The 23,648-nt window shown below is 36.6% G+C and overlaps 1 protein-coding gene across 7 annotated transcripts in view; it reads left to right on the top strand.

Annotated features, from left to right (window-relative positions):
• The first annotated feature begins 1,223 nt into the window (after window positions 1-1,223).
• NCOA3 (nuclear receptor coactivator 3) overlaps window positions 1,224-23,648 on the top strand; it is a 92,859-nt gene continuing 70,434 nt past the window's right edge. For 4 of the 7 annotated variants that reach the window (XM_036229308.1, XM_016121182.2, XM_016121170.2 and 1 more), the window contains exon 1: window positions 1,224-1,363. The gene's annotated coding sequence lies outside the window, so the exon portion shown is untranslated. Of the gene's footprint in view, window positions 1,364-1,561; window positions 1,963-23,648 lie in introns of those variants that run through there. The other 3 variants (XM_016121179.2, XM_016121171.2, XM_016121181.2) reach the window with 2 other exon arrangements.

Raw genomic sequence — 23,648 nt, 5'->3', positions numbered from 1 at the left:
GCAAGGTCTTTCAGGCCAAACAAAGTGTGCTAGGCATGTTGGAGGGAACCCAAGGAGGCCAGTGTACCTGGACTATAGTAGCAAGTGGCTGAGAAGTAGGTGATGAGCTTGGAAAGGAAAACGGAGGGGAGAGACAGGTTGTATGGAGCTTTGCAGGTAACTGTAAAGATTTTGGAGGACAGACATTATGTGACTTGGTTTTTACCAGGATCCTTCTGGCTGCTATACTGAGGACAGAAAAGAGTGGATGGAAGCAGGGAGCAGTGGTGAAGCTGCTGCGGTAGTTCAGGTGGAAAATGATGGTGGTGGAGCTAGTAAGTGGTTATTTATATTATTCTATTCACACTCGAGACAATACCGATTCAATATTATTATCTAATGAATGGCCCATATTAAAATTTACATAAAGAAAACAAAGCTCGAATCCAATCAAGGCTCGCATACTGCATTTGATTTCCCACCTCTTTCATGATTTGGTATTTTTAGAGTCCAAGCTCGGTGTTTTGTAGCATGTCTCACATTCTGGATGTCTGATTGTTTTTTCATAGGTTCAGTTTCGCTTTTTTTTTTTTTTTTTTTTTGGCAAGACTACAGGGGTGGTGTTATGCCTTCCCCATTGCATCATATGAGGAGACACATAATGTCAGTTTGATCTGTTATTGGTGATGGTAAGTGATGGTGATTGGTAGACTGATCGCTTGGTTAAGGCTGTGTCTGCAGATCTCGCTACAGTAAAGCAAGGTGTTTCCTGTACTCCGTGTCATAATTCTTCGGGACTGAATATACAGTGAATAGCCTATAGCCCGACAACCTCTCACCCAGTTACTTTAGCATCTAACGAACAGCGCGGCTTCTGCCCTTGTGCCTCAGTTTGCTCCTCTGAACAATGAGAATAGTGCTCCCTAAGAGATGCTCGTTTTGAGGACGAGTGCTTGCATACAATAAACGCTCCATAAGTGTTAGCTATTACTGGGCGAAGGCAAATATGAAAAAATTTAGGGCAAGGCTAGGGTTGCATTCCGGTTCTCCCGACCCCGCGGCAGTTCCCAGGTGGTCAGCGAGGGAAAGCGGGCCCAAGGTCCACGCGGCCACGCCCTCGCGCCACGGAAGCCCGACCGTGCAGGGGCGCCCGCGGCCCGGGCCGCGCAAGGCCCCCTGGGACCGGTAGTGCTGGGCGTGGCCGCGGGACTACATATCCCGGCGGTCCCCGCGCCGCAGCTCCTGCTGCTGCCTCCTCAGCCGGTCCACAGCGACGGCGGCGGCCGCGGCGGCTGAGTCGGTGGCAGTGGCGGCTGTGGCGGCTGCTGGCTGAGCAGCGAGTTTCCGATTTAAAGCGGAGCTGCGAGGAAAATGGCGGCGGGCGGTGAGTGGAGATAAAGGAGGAGCGGCTGCGGGCAAGGGGGTGGAGTGCCAGGCGGGGGAAGAGGGTGAGTCCCCGGGGCTGCCGCGAGCCGGCGGCTTGGTCTCCGCGGAGGCGCTGAGGGGCGCGCCGAGCTGGGGGCGCGCTCAGAGAGTTTCGGGGTGTCGCAGCCGCGCCGCTTCCCCGCAGCTGGGGGACGGCCCGCGGCCAGAGGAGGGGAGTCGGAGCTGGGCGGCAGCCGTCTCGGGGAGGTCCAAGAGGGTCCCCACGCGGAAGGGTCACCCCGAGGAGTTTGGGGAGACCCGCGGGGGCCCACTTTCTCCTCCTGTCCTTAAAGTTTTATCTTCCTCCTGCCTCTCCAGTCCTTGAGGGCGGCTTTTGGAAGCTGCCCGCGTCCCCCTGTCCCCGCTGCTGTGGCTCCTTCGCAGTTATTCCGAAGAATTAGGGGGCGGGGGAAGCCGCTCAGACCCGCAGCGACCCCCACCCAGCCTCCGAGTCGTCCTCGGGATGGAGTCGGATTTTGTTGCTGTGTTATCTCCTGCACTTGAGCATTTTTATCATTTTAACACCAGTTATCTTCGTGATTTCCATTTTGGGCACGGGTAGGTTCTCAGCAGTTTTCTCAGTAAAAAGGCATTTTGCTACCTCTTGTGTGAAAGCTGGGAAATGGCAAGTGGGAAGTTGGTGGCTACATTTCGGGTTTGGCTGTCTTTATCATTACTATTTTCTTCCTTTCCTATCTCTGATCTACTTATGTACATTGAATCAATCTGTAACGCTTTAAATAAACTGTCTGTCTTGCACATGTCTATAAAAAACAATCCGCGAGTCGTTGGGAGGCTTAGTTGCTTCCCAGGCAGTTTGAGGGCACCAAGGGTGAAAAAAGTTAACCAAAAGAGCAGTTGTCAAAGGGAGAGCATCGTCTCGAAACCTCACTAGCGGAGGAGTTTGGGATTCTCAAATGGAATGACACGAAAGGTATGCGATTCTCTCGAAGTCGAAACTTTTTTTCCCCTACCGAATGTAAAGACTTCCTTTTTGCAGTTTTAGAGCAGCGCTTCAAAGCCAACCTGTTTTTGTTATTAAGCCTGTACCGTAAAGAAACAGGAAGGCGAGCACCAGCTGGCTTGCTGCAGTGGTTTTAAATGGAGTTGAATGAGATGAGCGTGGTAGTAGTGTTGAGTGAGATTGCTGCATCTCCTTGATTTAAATGCCTGGCCTCGGATCCACTTAACTGGTCCGTGGCTGCAAGAAAGCTCCAGTATTTGTTGCAGCTGGTTGTTTAGAGGATAATGGAAACAAAAATATCATAGGTCTTCAGTGAATGCCGCATAAACTAAAATGTTAAATGGAAATCTGTAAGTTTCTGAACTGCTTGTTCTAATTGTTGCTTGTTTATTTAGAGTAGGTTATACCAGATATGATATCCACCTGGAAAGGTACAAAAACATTGAAAATTGAGTCTTCTGCTCTAACCCCTCCAATTCCTCCTCCTAGGAGGCACTGTTACTGGTTTCTAGGGTATCCTTGGTCTTTGGAATAATTATTTTAAGATTTTCATTTGAAACACACCCCTATTGAATTCTAAAAGCAAGGAAATAAAAAATGAACAGAAGAAAGGGAAAATGGGGTGAGAATACTGTTTTCTTTTTACTGTCTTAAAAATGTCTATAGCTATTAGACCTCTTCTGAACTTATTGCTTATGGTGCTTTATCTACTGAAATCCTTAAGGAAATAATCTGTGGGGCTTTATGATGAAGAACCCTGCTGGGTTCATTGTTTGTATGTAAAGGGAAGCCTCTCTATCTAACATGTAAAATGATATTGAACACTATAGCTCCTGTCACTGGAGGTTGCTTCAGGTTCTGCATTTAAATGAGCCGCAATCTAGATTGCCTGTGATCTTAAATTAGAGGCATGTGTTATGTATTGATAGAAATGATTTAATTGTCCAATCAGCATTAAAAGAAGGCATATGCCAGCTTCTGGCATACAGAAGTACATTTTGGGTGTGAGGGTTGTGGACTAAGTGGGAAGCTGTAGTGTTTCTAAAGCAGTTATAGAAAATGTATCTACCATAAAATAATTCTTAACTACAGAGGCTTTGAAAATACCAAACAACTCCAGCATAGTTAACAAGATTTTGGTTTTTATAAGTTTTAGAACGTATTTTAAACTTACCAACGCTAACAATTCATTCAAAAATTCTATGATATTAGAGTTTAGGGTGTTAGGGATAATATTAAATAATTTCACTATATTTTGAAAGTGAGTATACTGTATATTTCTCTCCCTCCCTGTATAAGAATTATTTCTATAAATCGCCCTCTACACTCTAAGGAAATAAGTCAGAATCCATTCAGTAAAGAGTGTACTGTTGGACCCTGGACCCTTTTCCTAAGAGACATGTGAATAAAATATAGTTCTAGAAATGCCTTACTTACTAATGCCTTAGTATGTCAGGGACACATTAAAGATAATTAAAAAAAATTCAGCCTTGTGCATTAGCAGTATGATTCTAGAATAGTTCTTTTTAACTTGAAGTCATTTGTTTTTGAGAAATCTTTTAAAGTAATAACTTAAAAATTTCTTAGTTTGGACAATAGGGTAAGATAAAAAAACAAAGTACTATTGTCCTATCCCTAATTGGTGTTAAAATAAATAGCTTTAGGGTTTTTTTTTCTTTTGCATTTTTTTTAGACTATGTAATTTTAAGCCTTGGCCAGAGGATGTAAAAGTTCTGAAAACTTTTAATTTGTCTCAAATTTAGAATGAATGTAGCCTCCATTGTTAGTCTGCACAGCCAAGGGACCACGCTTTAACACAGTGTTTCTCCTTTAATCCTGATCGAAGAGGTACTGCAGTTTCTCATAGGTTAAAGCAGAAAGTACCTGTCCCATTTTGGTTTGAATTTATTATACTCTGTAGTGTAGAATAGTCCCTGTTTGCATTATTGAGTGGTTAAATCTCTGGGAGCAGAAAGTGTTGGAAATGTATGTTTTCTTTTTTCCTCATAGTTCAACAAATTAAAGAAATAGGTGACTGTATGTTAGCTTAGATCCTCACGGAGGATCTAAGATTGAGTGGTGCAGTAAATGTAGGCATTTTCTTCCATTTTATGAGTGCTTTTTGGAGTGGGGGAGGGGATTACAAAATGAACATTTCACAGTTAAAGTGGAGGAGGGGCTCTATTGTAATGAGGCTTACTTCTTCACTTCGTTAATGTTTGCTAGGTAAATTCGTTTGGCCCACTGGTTTCCTGGCAGAGTTTCTAGGAGAAGATTATTTTGGGTTAAGGATGCAGTTTATCTGGAGCCTAACCTTATTTTCAGCTCCCTAACAAATGATAGGATTGACTTAAATTTAATAGCTTTTCCTTTTCCTACCTTCTGGTGGAGAGTTGTTAACTGAGCAGGAAAATGGTCAGAGGATACACGGCAGGAGTAGAAACGAAGACGTGCAGTGTCTAGAAGGCTGATTTATCCACAAACTGGATGATCTTAGACTGCATACTGCCAGTTCCCACCTTTGTCAGCATTAACTCCGTGTGGTAGGTTCTGCCGACCTAGGCCAGTTTACAGGGGGGCAGTAATACGGGTTTATTTTAACTAACTCTGTAGTAAACTTAGTGGCCTAAAGGAAGAGGAAAGAAGTCGGACCTAACAGGCACACATGGGCTTTACCTATTTCAAAGAATATTCTAAGAGCAAATGGACTAGTCTTTTTTGTTTGTCCTTTTTCCTATTTTTCAATAGGAACATCTCTATACTACTTTTATTTTCTGTTAATATTTTTTATTGCTAGGTTCTAGGAAAGACTTTTTCTTGTCTGTTGTTCACCTACGAAGGTATTTTTCCGAATTGTCTGATTTCTTTAGAGGCTATGGGTGAGGGTTCTTTACTTTTTGGAAAATAGGCTGACTAGATTCTGAATTTAACTCATCCACATCATGATGAAAAGGGGTATCACATAGTAATGGATAGTCTACTGCTCCCTTGGGTTTTGCTTCTTTTCTGGTAGCTATGGCAGCTGAGTTGGAGTGGTAGATGGATAGATGGGAAAGGACTGCAGAAGTCAGCATAATCCTCAATTAGGATAAGCCTCACGGTTAATTGAATGTTGAGTGTACAGGTTAAATCCCATTATAACAAACTCCAGGGGACTAGCTAAATTATTTTGTTGTACTGGAATTGAGCTTTATTGAATATTATTTAATGTAAATTAGTCTTGTTTTTGTTAGAGATGTTGGAAAAATATTTATTGTAACAATTTGACCAATGCGTTTTACCTTCATTAAAATGCTTTTGCCTTTAAAAAGGAGAGAACCCATGTTGAGCTGGGCAGATAATTTATATATCACTCCCCCCCACCCCCACCCCCCAGTTGAATAGCTCCAATGGCTTATCTTAAGCATGTAAGTTTATTTGTAAGTACTACTGCCACAATCAAAGTGTGGTCAGAGAAAAAGAGAATTTCCCCAGGTTTCCAGGTGACTTCTGCTGGTAATTTTTTCTGCCCCTGACAGTTTTTTAAAATAAATGAACATACTTCATTTTAGTGTGACCTTCGCTTTATCGGTAATAATTAATGTACACCTTTCTATTCATCCTAATGTAGTTCGAGATTCTTAGAGATGGTACTATTTAGTCTTTAAGTTACATTCACATAAATACGAAATTTTCCAGAAACAGGATTAATATACATAGGAGAAAAAAACCGTTTTTATGCTTGGCCAGAAATATATTCTTTCTGTTCTGTTCTGTTTTAGATTGGTGTTCGCCAAGCTTCAGGCATTTACATCCTACCTTCATATTTAAGGCTCTAGCATTTTTAGTTGTTTGTAGAGAGTTTTGATTGGGTGCAACAAGGCATTTTTGAAGTCATTCTTTTAAATAGAAGTTCCATGAAAGAGGGAAAATCTGAAAGAGGGAATTTCAAACAACCCAAGCAGCGTTTTGAAAGTTCTCAAGTCTTAAGAATAATGACTGACTAGTAGGCAGGAAGCCTGCAGTTGTATTGTGGTATTGTTCCTCCATCTTATGCATTTGAGAACTTGAGTACAAAAGAGAAGAAAGCATGGGGAGGGGGAAGAAAAGGTTTTAACAAAAAAGGGTGGTGGGGAGAGGCTTTTAGGGTAAATATTCTTTGCTCTTCTGTTTAAGTGAAATGTAAAACCAAATTATTTTAAGAGGAAACGTTTATCGTAATCGGAATGTCTTTAACATTTTCATAAATGAGAGTTAATTGTTTTTGGTGGAAAGAGCATGTGATCTCATACTCAGTTTTAAAACAGAACTTTAATAAAAAAAATCTACGTGAAAACCTTTAAATATTTTCCTCTTTCCTTGCCTGATCAATATTTGTTAACTTGTTTCTTTGAAAAGAATAGTTACCAGTGAGGAGTGGAGAATCATTTTTGAGTTTATATCTATATCTATATATCTATATCTAGGTCTGTTTTTAAATTTATAAAACGAAGGGGTGGAGTATGTGATCTTCCAAGGTTCCCTATATTAATATTAGAAAATTCTGTAAACTTAAAGCATTGTATAGTCTGTAGAATGGCCTTTTATTTGCATTTTATTGGTCAAATTTTGAGTGAATTCAGCTCTTTATATCAGATAATGGTGAAGATACAGGTTTTTGTGCTGACTCTTGAGTTTGGGCACAAAATGACTTTGAGCTCCTGACTTCATAGTATATGCTACAATCTGCATAAATGTGTGTGTGTGTGTGTGCGCGCGTGCGCGCGCGTGTGTGTGGTTTAAGAAAAGTCATATTTTCTTTACTCTCTAAAGCCGTCATCAGTGGAATGATTACTGAATTTAAGTCACTCTGTACAGTAGCTATACCAGCTTGATTTTTGTTTCCAGGTTGAAATTTGGCAACTTTATTTGAAAATGTTTTAAGGATTACCCAGTAGTCTCTTAACCACATTGTGTCTTTAGTCTACACACTCTCTGCTCTATCCAAGCTCATCTCTTTCCTTTTTGACCTGCCCGATTGTAGCTGTGTCTTATGACAAGACGTCTTTCCAGCCAAGGTAGTTGGCTTCATTACCACCAGTGAGAAAAAGAACTCCACATGCACGTTGCATCTATTGGAGGGTCAGTGTTATCTTCTTCATATAATAAAACAAGTCTTACTATATTAAGTTTTAAAAATAATTTCAAGAATCAATAAAATAAATTCAGGAAGCTACTTTCACAGTGTACAACCATAGCTAGAATGATGGAAGCCTTAGGTGTATGGATCCCACATTAGGCAAATCTGAAGTTGTGACTTTCACCAATAACCTTCATTGTCCCTTTTCTTTCCCCAGAGTACAAAATAGCTCTCACATATGCCTTTTTAAACTTTTATTTTTTATTTTTTATTTTTTATACCACTGTTCTCTTAATCCTGAGGCCTTAAGCTTCAGTTCTTTAATTTGCTTCTGCTTGGCTGTTGCCCACTTCCCCATATACATACATGCTTAGAGTTTTTAAGCTTTCACTATTTAAGGCACTGTGAGAGTTCTAAAGGTTTTGACCTCCAAGTGTACACAATCAAATACTTACATCACTTTAGTACTAGGCAGTTTCTTTTGCCTAAAAGATGGTGGGGAAGTTTAGAGGGGAAAAGGGGCAACCCTTGACCAGGTTATCGGGATGCAGGACTTTGAAGAATGAGCAAGATTTTAATGTGGAGAGAGCATGGCTCCTGTTCGTGGGAAATCATTAGCAACAGCGCAGAGGTAAGACATTTCAAGACTTGATCATTAAAATATCCACTGAATGTTGTGAGAGATACGATTGAATAAACTGGTTTTGTTTTTGTCAAATCTCATTGATGTTTTTTTCCCCCTGGTCCTCTCTATACTTCAGCCAATTTAATCTTATTAAACATCATTTTGATCACCTTTTTTTTTTTTTTTTTTTTTTTTTTGCTTAAAAATCTGCAGATTCCTTAACCGAATATTCAGTTCTTATCACAGGCTATTTTAAAAACCAATCTTTCCTATTTTTTTTTTGCTTCTTATTTCAGTCGTGCTAATTTTTTCTGCCTCTTCTCTCTTGCTGTCTTGTCCAGTCATTAAGGTCCAGCTCAGATTCTGTCTCATTTAAGTTAATTTCCCAGACCACCATAGATGAAAATATAATTCTTATTGCCTGACATAAATTGTAATTATCTCCACATGCATAGGAGTCAGTATTTATTGATCTGCAGGGCAGATTCAAAGTGTCTGTTCTTTGGAGTTGGGACCATTTCTTTTTTAAACTTTTAAAATCCTTTATTATTTTTTCAATTATATTCATTTTAGGTACCCCAAAATGCTTGGTGTTTGGATGTGAATGTTTCTGTAGTTCAAATCTCAAGTTAATTTTTCTATTTGGAAGTTAAGATAAAATTAGAGTCCTAAGGATTTGCTTGGGACTTAAATCTCCCTCATAGAGCTGTCCTAGATAAATCATGTCTGGGCCTTAGAATACATCCATATTTCCCAGTTGCCCTAGGACTAGACAGTTCTGTAAGTTGTGCAATTTTTTTTTATTAATTGCCACTGTTTTTCAAGGAATTGTGCTAAGCATTGTGGGCTTCAAAATCCCTTTGCGATCTAGGAGCTTGTAATCTAGTTGAGAGAGAAGTGTAATTGAAAAAACATAGATCCAGCAACATAAATAAGTGGTTTGGAAGTTCAGAGGAAGAAAAGGTAATTTTTAACTGGGATTGTTAGGGAAAACTTAATAGAGTAGATGGTATAGATCTAAAGGAAATTGCTGCTTCTAATTTCTCTTTCCCACATCTTTTATTCTGTAGTACTTAGTTATAGTAGAAAATACTATAAATCAAGGTTAAGACTACTACTACTATTAGAGGATGTTCTCTGCATGTAATTATGGATGTCTCTTCAGTTTCTTTTTCTTATTCTGTCCCCCTCCTTTATTTTTAATTAACAAATAGCACAGTGGGCTCTCACTGTTTTCACTTAAAAAAAGAACTTGCAGAGCCTTCTATACCTCATATTTTTAAAAGGCTGTATAATATTCCATTGTCTGAATGAATTTATAAAACATTTAACTGGTTTCACCTTGCTGTTTTCAATCTTTTACTGTTTTGAATGATGCTGCAGTAAACTGTATATAGATCTGTGTGCTGGCATGAATATATTTCAGTACAAAAATTTTGGAAGTGAAATTTCTGAATCAAAGAAAATGTACATTTAAAACTTTAATAACTTTTTCCCAGTTGCTTGCAGATAGTTTATACCAAACTTATGCTCTCACCTATTCACGAGTGCCTGTTTGTTTCTCCTTTCTTTTTTATCTGTTAAAAACTTATCCCTTCACATTGCTCGACTGCTTAAAGGCATGAGATCTTCTGCCATTCATTGTCTAAGAGTTTGAAACTAAACTTTCCATGGAGTTTCCAAAGCCTTTTCTAATATGACTATAATCTATATTTCCAGTATTATTGCCTTTATTCTATCTGTATATCTACACTTTAGTTCTTAAGTCTCCTTTGTGATGCCCTTTACCCTCTTACCCTGGTAAAATTCTTGAGGTAAAAGAAAAAAGCTATCATTTATCAAGTTCCTGTGTGCCTGGAAACTGTTATGTGCTTACTGTACAGTACCTCATTTAATAGTCTGAGTTTTTTGTTGTAGAACTCTTGCTTTTTTAAAATGAGGCCTTATTCAAAATACAAAAGGTGATTCTATTAAAATTTATTTTCTGAGTTTAAATTTAAACTGGTCACTGGTTAGAAAGGCAGCAAAAATGAGACTTATGAATATAAAATTTGAAATTGGGTTACTAAGAACTATTATGGACCTAATCCATCTCTGCCTCGTGTTTATTTCTATAGTATTAAGAAAATCTCAACACATACAGAGATTTAGTTGCAAATAGTCTCAGTTCAAAAATAGTGTTTGAAATATATAACAGGTACACATGGGGCAAATTCAAAAGGTACAAAGCAAAGTAGGTACCCTTTCTCAATTTTCTCCCAGCCACCTTCCTATCACCTGCCCACAGAAAGCCAGCGTCACTCTAGTCTAGGCATATAAATGCATATACTTAACAACTTTTAAGTTTAATGCATTTCTCTCACACTTTTGGGTAAACTTCATATTGAAGTGTAACATGTATTCAGGAAAGTGCACAAGAGTAATTCGATAAATTTTGATAATAAACACACCCATGTAACTGGCACTCAGGAGTCCTATTCTGGACAGACTTTTTAAATGATCTTGGAGAAGTCTCATATCTATATAGCTACTAAGTTCTTTTTTTTTGTTACACAGTATTCCATTGTATGATCATATTCTGTCCAGTTTCATATTACTACAAAGCTGTAAATGAATATCCTCACATTTTTTTTTGTTGTTTTGTGAAAAAAAAATATATATAAAAGTTTCTGGAAGTGGAATGCTAGGTTAAAGAGTATGAATAAAAGTTTTATAGATACTTGTAGAGATTATATCAATTTATAAATCTACCAACAGTGTGTGGAAATGCCTGTTTCTCTCATCTCTGAGTAACATTGTGATTTTTTAATCTGATAAATTTAAAAAGCCTTTTCATGTATTTCCTTCTAAGGCTTTTTTGGTTTCTTTTATTTTTTAACATTAAAATATAACTTAAAATGTATGAAATAAAAATACCAGACTATAAAAATACCAATTGATTAGGTTAACAGTACAGTAGACCTACAATATGTTGTGACTACAATATTTGTTCCTTTGAGTGTGTTTAAAACTATTTAAAAGGAACTTATATAACATTTGGGTATGCTTTTTTTGTAATTTTGGAAATCTTTATTGAGGTATAGTTTACTTGTTATAAGATCCACCCATTTTAAGTGCATTTTGAGTTTTGACAAATGTAAAGCAGTTGTGTTACTGCCGCAGTCAAGGCGCAGACCCTTCCTGTCACTCTGGGAAGTTCTTGTTTGTCCATTTGCATTCAGTCCTTGTCTGGGTTTTGTATTCAGTCAGCCACTGATCTACTTTTCTATCACTGTAGTTCGCTTTCTTTTTTACTCGCCCTCTCCCCCACCAGTTTTTAGAGGCATTAATTGACGTTCAATTAATTGTATATATTTAAATTGTACAATTTGAGTTTTGACATATTTGTCTACTTGTGAATCTGTCACCATCGTTAAAATAATGGGAATATATACTACCTCCCAAAGTTCCCTCGTGTCCCTTTATAGTCCATCCCTCCCTCATCTTCAGGTAATTACCCACCTGGCTTGTGTCACTAAGGGTTAGTTTGTATTTTTGAGAATTATATATAAATGGAATTAACAATATATACTTCTTTGGGGGAGGCTGGCTTCCTCCTCATTTAGTGTAGTTGTATTGAGATCTGTCCATGTTGTTGCATATATCAATAGTTTCTTTTTATTGCTTAAGATATATTGCAGTGTCTGGATATATCAGTTGATCCATTCAGCTGTTGATGAACATTTGCGTTGTGTCCTGTTTTTAGTTATCAAAAATAGAGCTGTGATATTTGTGTATAAGCCTTTGTGCATAGTTACATGTGTGGCCATATACTTTATTTTTCTTGAGTAAATGCCTAGGAATAGAATGGATGGGTTGTATGCTACATGTACGTTCAACATTTAAAAATTTTAAGAAACTGCCACCTGTTTCTCTGAGCAATGTATGATAGTTCCTGTTGTTCACCAGCCTTGGTATGGTTAGGCTTTTAATGTTAACCATTCCAGCGGTCGTATGGTAGTCTCTCATTGTGACTTCAATTTGAGTTTCCCTAATCACTAATAATGTTGGACATAATTTCATGTGCTTATTTGCTATTGGTATATTTTTTTGGTAAGGTGTCTGTTCATATCTTTAGCTTATTTTTGAGTTGGCTTGTTTATCATATTAAGATATAAGCATTGTTTATTTTAGATACTAAACCTTTTTGGATACATATTTTAGAAGTGTTTATTGAATGTATGGCCTGTCTTTTCATTTTTCATAATAGTGTTTTAGAGCAAAAGTTTTTAATGTTAATGGAGTTCAGTTTATTGATTTTTATATTTTAATAGTTTATGCTTTTTGTGTTGCATTTAAGAAAATCATTAAGATTTTCTCTTATGTTTTCTCTAAGAAGTTTTATAGTTTTAGGTCTTAAATTTAGGTCTGTGACCCATTTGAGTTAATTTTTGTCTAGAGGGTGAGAAAGGTTGAAGTTTCTATTTTTGTATATGGCTGTTTTTCCAACATCATTTGTTGAAAGATTATCTGTTCTCCGTCGGATTGACTTGGCACCTTTGTTGAAAATCAAATAGCCAAATGTGTGTAGGTTTACTTTTGGATTTTCTTCTTTTCCATTGATATATCTGTCTGTCTGTCTATCTTCCTATTTATTTCCCTATCTCCTATCTATCTATCTGTCCGTCTATCATCTCATCTAATCTTTAGCCTACTCTGAAATTAGGTAGGGTAAGTCTTCCAACTTCGTTCTTTTTCAAATTATTTTGGCTATTCTAGATTGTTTGCATTTCCACATAATTAATCTTGTTGACTTCAGCAGAATCTCTGTAGCAATTTGATAGTGATTATACTGAGTCAGTTGATGAATTTGGGGAGAATTCATTTCTTAAAAATATTGTGTCTAATAAAGTCATAGTATGTAAGGGGAAAGATTTAGTGGGGTGATCACTTGTGAGTTATATAGATCTCTAATCCTATGCTGTGTAACTGAAACTAATATATTATTGTATGCCAAATACAATTAAAAGAAACATTGAGTCTACGGCCATGCCATCCTGAACATGCGTGATCTCGGAAGCGAAGCAGAGTTGGGCCTGGTTAGTACTTGGATGGGAGACTACCTAGGAATACCAGGTGTTGTAGGTATTTAAAAAAAAAATAAAACAACTCACTGAATTGTACAATGTAAAGATGAGCAACTAATTGTCTATTATATTTTAATAAAGCTGTAAAAATACTGTCTTTTGTTCCATGAACACATTATATCTCTCTTCATTTATATAGGTCTTCTTTAATTTCTCTTAGCAATGTTTTGTAGTTATCACAGTAGCTCTTAAAAAGCTTTTGTCTAATTTATCACTAAGTTCTCTATTTTTTAAAGTGATTGTAAATTTCAACTTCCAGTAATTTGTTAGTACGTAGAAATACAGTTGGATTTTGTATATTCACCTAGTATCCTGTAACCTTCCTAAACTCATTTATTTTAGTAGCTTTTATGTAGTTTGCATAGGATTTCATACATAAAGGACCATATTGTTTGTGAATAAATTGTTATGTCTGAATTGTTTCTTTTATGCTGGAGTTTTGGAACATTTTGCAATTTACATTTAAGAAGGCTAGTTTTAAAAAAAAACAACAGTGGAAATTTCCAGCTTAAAAAAATCCAACTACTGGTCTAATAACTGCTTTGCAGGAAGAAAGAAATATGAAAATGAACCGCAGACGTTCTGGATGTCAGCCTGTGAAATTTTCCACTGTTTCCCATAATAACATGCAGGCATGCTTATACTGTGGGATTCAGTGCAACTGCACTTGCACTCTGAGTGGAATTGGAAGATACTCTATCAGTGATAAAACGGCATCTGGCTAGCTTTGTGAGCAGGGTGTAAATTCGCACATTTAAGGTACTGTACGTTTCATCACCGCCTGAAGTGTGGCCACAACACTGAACTTCCAAATTATTTAAAAGTCTTTCAGTTTCAAAATTCCCGTTTTAAATGAGTTTTGATTTTTTAAATTTCACTAGATTTATTATGCATCTGAGAATATAGACATGTAAAGTCATTCTTTTAGTGACAATACATTTTTATTTTATAGAATTTTATATTATCTTGAAGAATGCTCAGAAAATTACACTAAGTTTTTAAAAGATTTGCATAAGCTCAGTATTCGTTTGATATGATTCAGGAAACATTTTAACCTATTTCAGGTTCATGTTAATCTTTCAAAGAATCAGCAGGCTTTATATTCAAATTAAGAATTGTGTTTTGGTTTGGCTGTTTGAGAATTAAAGGCAAAAAGTGTTATACCGCTTTTCTAATAATGGAAGTCTAGGTTGCCCAGTTCTGTAAATTGGCAGAGCAGAGGATCGAGAGTAGATTATAAGTATACTGTCACCACCCAGTGCTACCTTGTTTCATCTTTCATGGCAAATACCTAACAGTGGTATTAAGAAAGATATTGAGAAATTCAGATTTTATGAATTAACCTTTTAAACTCTCATGCATTTCTGCAGTGAAGACTTTGAATGTTCATAGTGATACAACAGATATACATATCTTTGTATATTTTAACACTTATAAGTCATGTTTTGGAAGTAAAAGCATATTAATGTATATCTTTTCCTGGACTGTTAGGTTTTAGGTTTAAGTAAGAACGGCATTGTGGTGTAACAGGGGACTCCGCCCCTTCCCTGTGATCTGCTCTTCCCTTGCACAGCCCCATCCTTCCTCTTGACCTCTTCTGTATCTCTAACTCTTCTGTCTTCATGCATTTCCTCTCCTAAGCCTTCATTCTATCTCCAGCTAATTTATCTCTTTCCTCTCAGCTTAAATTTTCTTCTGGCCCATAGCCTTACTTTTTTTTTTTCCCTGTCAACTTTCCATCCTTCAAGTCTCTCACTTTTTCTAGTTGCTCACTATTAACCAAGTCTCTGTCTTCGGAAGGCTTCTGTCCTCCTGGTGTTCTCTGCTCCTGACAGATTGATTTTCTTTTAGTCTTCGACCCCTCGGACACACAGATCCTCACACCCTTTCGAATCTTCCAACTCTCATTTTTGCCTTCATGTTTCCATTTATTCCACACAGATTTATTGAGTGCTATCCATTTTTCAGGCTGTTCTCAAGGTGTTAGGGATAAACCAGCGACCAGAATACCTGTGAACAACAAAATAAAGCCACAGAAGTGGGTTGGAAACTGGTGCTTGTGTGCGTGTCGTGGAGTTTGCATTTTACATAAGTAGTCATGCTAACCTCTGAGAAAATGCCATTGGAGCAAAGAGTCCCAGAAGTAAGCCTTGTGAACGGGGGAGGCTTCTGTGCGGAGGGACCAGCCAGTGCAAAGGCCCTTTGGTGGGAGCATTCATTCTTAGTGTGTTTGAAGAATAGCAAGGTGGCCAGGGTGCTGGAGCACAGGGAACAAATGAGTTCGTGAGAGAAGGAATCTGAGAGGTAACAGTGGAGCCTTGAGGCAGTCGTATGTCTTCAGCTTTCACTTTGAGCAAAGTGGGGAACTCCTATAGGTTTTTAATTTTTGGATATTCCACAAGGATCTTATGATCATTGATTTTTTTTCTCCTCCCTTCAATTAAAGCATTTAATTATATAAATAATTCATGTTCCTTTGGAAAATACAGAGAAATACAAAGATCAAAGAACAAATAGAGATTACCAGTAACCTCATCATCCAGTATTGAAGATTTTGTGTATCTTCCCACTCGTTTTCCTTTTCGCTTGTATGTGCACACATACGCATGTGTGAGCACATTCCTTCTGCACTGTGGGGTTTCGGCACAGAGCAAATACACTCATTTAGGCTTTAAAGGGATCCCTCCAGCTGCTTGTGTAAAGTAGCCTATGAAGGGGCAAGAAGCAGGGAGGAAACCTATTAGAAGGCTATTAGGGTAATCCAGGAATGAGATAATATCAGCTTAGACCTTAGTGGTGACAGCGGAGGTGATAAGAAATCCTCAGATTCTGTATATATTTTGAAGGTATAGCCAACAGAAATTTTTCGATGGTTTCAATGGGTGTGAGGAGGATGGCTGGGTGGGGTGGGGTGGCGCAAGAGAAGGAGGAAAGAATCAGGGGTGACTCAAAAAGTGTTGGCTTGAGCAACTAGAAACCTTTGGTTTCATTTTTCTTTCTTGTCAAACTATCCATCCAAGATTCAATTCTGGCTCTGTCTTTTATGTGTTTTTCCTGTTCATTTGAACTCACGATTATTTCTTTTATCAACCTTCTAGTCTGTTCTGCCCAGCTTGGCACTTGGTACCCACCACAAGGCACTATACATAACAAATCGTTTCACTAGTATTAGTCTCCTTAACCAGGTAGTGAGCATTCTTTTACTGGATCATGCTGGATTTATGAACCGCTCAAGGACTAATAACCTTCTGAGTACATTGTGGGCATTCAGTAAATGTTGGTTAATTGTATACTCCTCAGGCTTGAGAGCAAGGTATGAGAAAACCTTAAAGTAAATACCCACTCTAGCTGTACCGTGGCTTAGTGACATCTTTTGAGGATTACTTGTTTCAGATAGTTATTTTCCTCAGTTATTTTGAGTCCAAAAAACCATTAGTTTATTTCCATAAAACAATGTATTATCTTGAATTTTGCAGTACGAAGACTTTTTAAATAATGAATGTTTATTGCTTACCTGATATGCCTAAAGCATCCTAGGTGATAAAAAGAATAAAGATGAGTGAGAAAAGGTCCCTGCCAAGAAAGCAGCTCATTCTCTGGTGCAGGCAACACAGCATATATACAAATAAGTCTTTTATGAACATTACATTGTGTTAAGACTGAATGCAAAAAAAAAATATTATAATGCCTCTGGCATTGTAAAGGATGTAGGGGATCTTGCTTCTTTATTCAGTAGTGTTAGACTTGTGCTTTGGGTTCTTCTTACTTTTTAAAATAGTTTTTCAGTCTTGCTCGAAGCTGTTGCTGCTTGATGTGTGCTTATCTCCCTCCTCCCCTTTGCTTTTATTTGCATTTTATTTCCTTGGATCCTTATTTTACATCAGTATATAGTTTTTATTCTTTTATAAAATCTCCTTTTCTTTCTCTTATGCTACTTATATGTCATTATCTTCTATGGGAGCACTTGCTTTCCCTCTTCATTTCTTAACCTTTCTACTTTAAAAATAATTTCTGTAACACATTCAGGATTCCAGAACACACAAGAGATCTTCAGGGGATTTTCATGTGGAAACATTGTCCTACTAGTTAAGGCAAAGAATAAATTCTTCAAATGGCCCTCATTTGTTAGAAGCTGTCTGGATTGGGGGATGTGCTGTCTATCTGCAATTGAGTTCTCTTAAGTTTCCCTCCTTTGGAAGGGATTAAATCTTCTAGACAGGGAAAAGGATAGGAAAGTTGATGAAAGCAATGTTTTCCACTTCATTTACGTGAGTTGTGGCCATCAACTTAGTTTTTTCTGTGATAATCATTTCTACTTTGTGATGGAATACTTTTCTTTAGAAAGATTATGGAATGTAACTCATGAATATTTTAATGATAATCGAGTTAGTTCAATAAACGATTACAAATAAAAACCAAGGGGATTAAAATGTCCTATTTAGATGACCTTTAGGTGATTTGATATAAGTCTTTGGGTCTGGGAATGCATGATGTGATTTTTAGGCATGTCATTAAAAACAAAATATGTAATAATTTATTTGGGTTGGAAGAGTAGTGGTGAACTTAAGCTTTGACATTCTGTCCAAGAGAGTCTGACGTTCAAATCTTCAACTGCAATTAACCACAAGTCTTTAACTACAAGCTTTGGAAAAATGATTTGTTGACACAGTATTAGATGGTTTTTAAAAACAATTCTCTTGGAAAAATGACATGCTGACACATATCATGATTTTACAAAATATAATTTGCTCTTTCTCCTGAGTTGTTTCATAAACCAAAGTTATTATTCCTGTCTTTCAAATGAATCTGTTTTATTTTGAGAAACTAGAGATGAAGTTATATCCCTGCCCTCCTGCCTACTTTTTAAAAAAAACTTTCAGCATCTGTTCTGGCTCTACTTTTCCTCAAACCTTAACTAAGAGCAAAAATAGCCGGGATGCCCTGCCTTCATTCCAGGACTTCACTTTGCATTTGCTAAGGTTTTCTGTAAAGAAAATCTAAGTACTGTTGCCTAGGTAGTGTTGTGTTTTAGTATCTTTATTGGGTTGCTTGGCTCTTCCAACCTTTGGGACAGTCTGTTTACTCAATTTTGATATTTGACTTTTCCTTTCTTGTCCTATGGAAAGTGTATGTGCTAGTAAAACTTAAACTCTGTGAGCACTGGGAGTTACTTATTTTGTTTACTGCTATATGCTTAGTGCTCAGAATGGAGGCAGGCACACAGTAGGTACTCAAGTATTTACTGAATGCATTCACAGTAGCATTAGCAACAATTCGTATTTATTGAGCATATACTCTGTGCCAGAGTGCTAAGCACTTTGAACGGATTTAGTGGCATTTCCATTTTATTGCTGAGTGAGTTGTTTCCTATCCATATGTGTATGAATGGGTGTGAGGGAGGAAGGAAGATACGAAGCTAGCATTTGTTGAGGATTGTTACCAAATTTAATCAAGCTTAAGTTGCCGTCAGTTAAGCAATGCATTATTTTACCACTAGGAAAGAAAATGTAAAACTGCCAGTTACTCTGTGGGATATTGTCAACATGACACATTCTGATTTCGAAGGTATAAAAACATGAAAAAATATAAGAATCTCTAAAATAAGGAACCAGTAGTTTTACATAGCCTCTAATGATGATAAAGCCTTTTATAGATATTATTATCTTCATTTTAGAGCTGAAGAAAATTAGTTTCGGGTTAAGTTCACAGATTCTCAAGGCCGAGCATCCAGACTGAGGTCTTTCGCATTTCAGAAGCCGTTCCCTTTCTACTACCTCATGCTGACTGCTTCATGAGTAGCAGTACATTGGCCCGTCAACTCTGGCTTCATGATTTTCAGTTGGCATGACTTTAAACATTTTCTTGATGTAGCTCGGTTTTTCTCCTTTTTTAAAATCAACAAATTCTTTGTATTTACTGTGTGCCAGCTACTCTATTTTTATGTGTATACAAAACAATATAAGGCCTTATCTCTTCCTCTCAAGGAATTTACAGTCTATTCAAGGAGATGAGAAATAAACATGCAACTAGATAACTAGAGAAGATTTAAATAACATTTCAGAGAATAATGAAAGAGGTTTAACAAGGCATTGCAGGATTAATTGCAAAATAAATTATACAAATAATTGCTTTTGGAGTTCAGAAGAAGAAGAAGAGATTGCTTAAGGCTAGAATGAATAATCCAGGGAAGGATTTAAATGAATTCCTAGGAGATAGTTTCAGTTAGTGAGATTATTTACTTACTTTAAAATTGTATTAGTGTTTGTTACAAATGGAGCAGCAAACTGTTGAACATGCAGAACTTTGTTTAGTACATTGTTTTTTCTCAGAGCAGAGGAACTACCTGCCATAGAAAAGTAGAAGAAGTCATGTGGTGTCAAGTAAATGGGGAAAGTACTCATTTTCAGAACAAAGACCTTTGGGTGAAGAAAAAGGCGGCACTCCCGCCTCCCTAAATGCCTTGAGTGCCACTCTTGCCACATCTACAATCAGTTGCACTTTCTGAACCATTGCCAAGGTTAATTTCTGTGGCTCTTAAAGTTCATGACGAACTTCGAAAGGTTGGAACAAGCATTAACTCCCTTTATATTACTAATGTTTTCTGTATTTTGGAATAGGGCCTCTTAGTTAAAGATGCACACAGAGTGGTCCACGATGTTTCAGGAGAATATGATCCACAGCGTTTCAGACTATGTTCCTGAATTAGACCCTTGGAACTTAACGTTGGGTTATAAGATGTGTTGTTTTATAGGCCAGCCAAAAGCAAAATAGTAAAGACTTGGAAAGCAGAACTGCATTTTGGAACTTACTGGAGAATCTTGAGGATTTTATTTAACCTTCTGAGTTCAATCACACCAAAGATTTTTTCCCCGTATTTTTTAAATAAATCATTTTTCTTTCTTATTTAAAAATAACTTGGCACTACACATACATGGCTAACAAAAATTCAAACTCTACAAAAAGCTTGGAAGTGAGGTTTTCCTCCCACTTTCTTTTGTTTCCTAGTTCCTTCCTTAAAGGCAATCACTGTTACCATTTTCTTTTGTGTATATTTACAAATATATCTGCATACGTTTATAATCTTTCTATTCTGTATATCCACTTCCTTTTTTTATAAGCACAAATTGTAGCATATCATAAACATTGTTTTGCACCTGGTTACATTTAACAGTATATTTTGAAAATTGTTCTGTATGAGTACATAGAGATCTAATTTTTTTTTTAAAGCAGATTGTCATTTTATTAATGCACCATAATTTAACCAGTTTATTATTGATGGACATAGTTTGTTTCCAGTATGTTGCCATGTAACAACAGAATGCTGTGGTGCATTTTCCTGTTTGCATTTTTATTGTAGTTTTAATTTGCATCTCTAATATTAGGAATGAAATTGAACATTCTTCCTCCCAGATGTTTAAAAGATATTTGTATTTCCTTATTCAGTAAACTTTATATTTCTTGTTCCCTTTTCTTTTGGGTTATTGGTCTTTTTCTTAGTATTTTCATATAATAAGTTAAATCTCATATATTTCAAAAAGATATTTGCTTTTGAAAAATGTTACAAATACTTTTATGCTTTTTTAAAAATAGTAATGGAATTGTACATTTTTGGCAGGTAAATATTGCTTAATTTTTACATTAAAATGTCCAATTCTCTAGTATCTTTAAGTTTTTTGTAGCTCATCTTTGTACACGATGGAGTTACACTTTTTAAATATTCATTTTATATGTAATATATACCTAGTGTTTAAAAATTTTTTATTGTAAAATATACATAATATTGCTATTTTTACCATGTTTAATCATTCAAGTCAGTGTCATTAAGTATATTCACAATGTTATATAACCATCGTCACTGCATTTCCAGAACTTTTCATCATTCCTGACCTAATATGTTTTTAGGTAGCAATTTCAGTTTATGACTTAATAACTTCTTCTCATATTTAAAAGGTACTGTACACATGAGCTCTTTTTAACCCAGAGACACAGAACTCTATATCCTTGCTCGAAGGAGAGATTTTTTTTTAAAAAAAGATACAGCTATAATTGGGTAAAAGTCTCTTGTATTCTGAGGATTTTCTTCTGATATTTCTCTCCAGTGTAGGTTATCATTTTCTTGATCTTCTTCCAGCAATATTACTTTCCCCCCCTGCTTTATATTTTGGAAAATTTCACACATAGAAAAGTAGAATGACATTGATCCCCATGTACTCATCACTCAAGTTCTCTGGTTAACAATTTATGGCCAATTTTGTTTCATCTATATCTCCATTTACTCCCTCTTCCATATTATTTTTAAGCAAATACCAGATACCATATGATTTCCTTATGGTATCTCTAAAAGATAAGGACTGTCTTTTAAGAAAAGACATAACCACAATGCCATTATTACATCTAGAAAAATTACAATAATTCTATTGCACCAAATACATAGTCACTATTCAGTTTTCCAGTTCTTTTTGCTTCTTTTTTTTTTAAGTTTATTCAAATCAGATTTAAATAAAATTCACACAATGTAATTGGTTATGTATTTAAAGTCATTTTAAATATAGGGATTACTTTTCCATCTCCCCTTTTTCCTTCGAATTCGTTTTTTTCCTGTAGAGTTTCTTTTGTCTAGATATTGCTGATATATCCTTATGTTGTTTAATTTTTTTTTTTTTTTTTTATAAATTGGTAGTTGGCTCTCAGGACTTGATCAGATTCAGTTTCAGTTATTTTTGGCAAATGCATTAGTTATCTATTGTTGTGTAACAAGTTGTCCCAAAACTTAGCATCTTGAAACAGTTATGATCTTCCACAGTTTCTGAAGGTTAGGAACCTGCCAGTGGCCTAGCTGGATGGTTCTGGCTCAAGGTCTCGTTGGTAGCAGTGAAGCTTTTACCCAGGGCTGCAGCCATCTGAAAGTTTGACAGGGGTGGAACCTCTGCTTTCAAGGTGGCCCACTCACAGGTTGTTACAGAAGGTCTCAGCTTCATGCCTGAATATCCTCGGAGAGGGAGACAGGAAGCAGGCAAATCGCAGTGCCTTTTATGATCCCAGAAGTGACATACTATCACTTCTGTTCTATTTTGGTCATGCAATCCTGGTGCTGTGTGGGAGGGGCCTACTTAAGAGTATGAATTCTAGGAGATGGGGATTACTAGGGGCTATCATGGAGGCTGACTGTGACAGTGAGACTGCTTCCTGTGTGGTATGGTTTATCAGGAGCCGTGATATTTGCTTCTCTTTCTCTTTGTGGTACTAGCAGCTACTGATAGTCTGTACCTTTCATCTGTTAGTTTATTAGGGGGAGCAAGCTGATACTCTAATTCTTTCATACCCCTTTTATTTGATAGCTGTAACATTTCTATAAAGAGAAACTTCTGATTAATTGGTCACCTAGTGTGGGTACACTTCACATAAAAAAGTTCGCCCACGTTTCCTTAATGTTAACTACATAACTATGGTACGGTGATCAAAACTAAGAAAAGAAGTTAACATGGACACAATACTGCTAACTAGGTATGTAGCAGGTATTTTTCCACTATTTTTTTTTTTTCTTTTCCAGGATCTACTCTTACTCTTTATTAAAATTCCTTCCTTTTGCTTTTTATTTTTTAGTTTTTTTGGTTTAATTTGTTCTTTTTCTATTTTTTTGAGTTAGGTGCATGTGTGTGAGAATATATCTATTTGCCTTTTATATAATATTCTGTCTTGTCTGTTTTAGGCTTTAAAAAATATGAGGTTTTTGCTTTTGTTCTAGCTGTTGTCTTTAGAGGAAAACTTTTGTGTCATATGCTTATTCCCTCCCACCCCTCACTTTTTTGATTATTGTTGGTTTCTTACTTTGAGTACTATTGAAATTACCTAGTAACTGCTTCTTTTTCTTCCCCAGCATTTGATTTAAACTAATACCTTTTTATTTTCAAGTAATATCTATAAGGCAATCAGCACGTTTATTCTAATTTTTATCTCATTCCCCACATTTTTGATAGTTATGTTGTATCTACATTGTCAAACCATATGGCCATTATATATAATAACGTGCCCCTTATAATGATTATTCAGTTTTTTTATAGATATACATTTAATTCTCATCACTTTTTATGTTGATGTGGACTTTCCATTTATTTGAGTTGTCCGAAATTCATTCTTTAATACATTCCTCAGGAAGAGCTTATAGGAACAGTATTCTTCGAGTTCCACTGTGCTTAATGTTTGCCTGCAGTTTTAACATTGGAAGGCTGGTTTGGCTGATTATAATTTTTTTTCCTAGAGTATCATTCTGTTGTCTTCTGTCACAGAACATTGCTGTTACAGTCTGATGTCAATCTGATTTTCTTTATAAGTGACTTAGCTTTTTGTCTTTGCCTGAATGTCCGAAGGATTTTTTTTCATGGTAGTTTTATGTGTTGGTGATTCTGAGTCATTTTTCCCCAGGCATGTAGT

This window comes from Rousettus aegyptiacus, unplaced genomic scaffold, assembly GCF_014176215.1.
Source record: "Rousettus aegyptiacus isolate mRouAeg1 unplaced genomic scaffold, mRouAeg1.p scaffold_m13_p_12, whole genome shotgun sequence".
NCBI lineage: Eukaryota > Metazoa > Chordata > Mammalia > Chiroptera > Pteropodidae > Rousettus > Rousettus aegyptiacus.
The sequence above is the reverse complement of the archived record's forward strand: the minus strand, read 5'-3'. Positions and strand labels throughout refer to the sequence as shown.